Source organism: Mustela putorius, unplaced genomic scaffold (assembly GCF_011764305.1).
Source record: "Mustela putorius furo isolate JIRA1106 unplaced genomic scaffold, ASM1176430v1.1 tig00000578_pilon_pilon_pilon, whole genome shotgun sequence".
In the NCBI taxonomy this organism is placed as follows: domain Eukaryota; kingdom Metazoa; phylum Chordata; class Mammalia; order Carnivora; family Mustelidae; genus Mustela; species Mustela putorius.
Genome location: NW_025421422.1, coordinates 3,666,813 through 3,667,594, shown reverse-complemented (window position 1 = coordinate 3,667,594; position 782 = coordinate 3,666,813). Strand labels below are relative to the sequence as shown.

Sequence of the window (782 nt, the reverse complement as noted above, 5' to 3'; positions counted from 1 at the left end):
GGTTGTTGGTTTCCACACACGGTGGCCTGTTCAGGCACCATGTGAGTGAACGCGAGCAAAGATGGTGTCTGCAGGGCCGGAACCAGATATCTTTGTTTGTGGGAATTATAGCTGTGTCTATATTTTCTCATTTCTAATTGGTCATTTGGGTGATCCCTAATGTATTGTGTTTGCAATTTATAACAGAGGTTATTTTTAGGGGCGCCTGGGTGGCTCAGTGGGTTAAGCGGCTGCCTTCAGCTCAGGTCATTATCTCGGGGTCCTGGAATTGAGTCCCATGTTGGGCTCCCTTCTTGGCGAGGAGCCTGCTCCTCCTCTCCCCTCTGCCTGTCTGTCCTCCTGCTTGTGTTCTCTCTCTCTGTCTCTCTGTCAAATAAATAAATAAATAAATAAAACCTTTACAGAATTATTTATTTATTTATTTGAAATATGGAACGCTTCACGAATTTGTGTGTCATCCTTGTGCAGGGGCCATGCTACAAAATTATTTTTAATTTAAAAAACAAACAAATAAAAAAAACACAACCAGGGGCATCTGCCTGGCTCAGTTGGTAAAGCAACCAACTCTTGGTCTCAAGGTTGTGAGTTCAAGCCCTACGTAGGTTGTGTAGCCTACTTGAAAAAGAAAAAAGGAAAAAAAACCACATTCACCACTCCTAGGTATATACTCAGGAGAAGTGAAAACACAGTAACCACACAAAAGCTTGGATGCAACCCAGTGTCTGAGTTAAGAGTGGTTTATCCCTGCAATGGAATATTAGTCAGACAATCAAAAAGAATGA

General features: G+C 42.3%; 1 pseudogene; it reads right to left on the bottom strand.

The window, feature by feature from the left end:
- Positions 1-423: 423 nt before the first annotated feature.
- Positions 424-508, bottom strand: LOC123392458 (annotated as a pseudogene).
- Between the last annotated feature and the right edge of the window lie 274 nt (positions 509-782).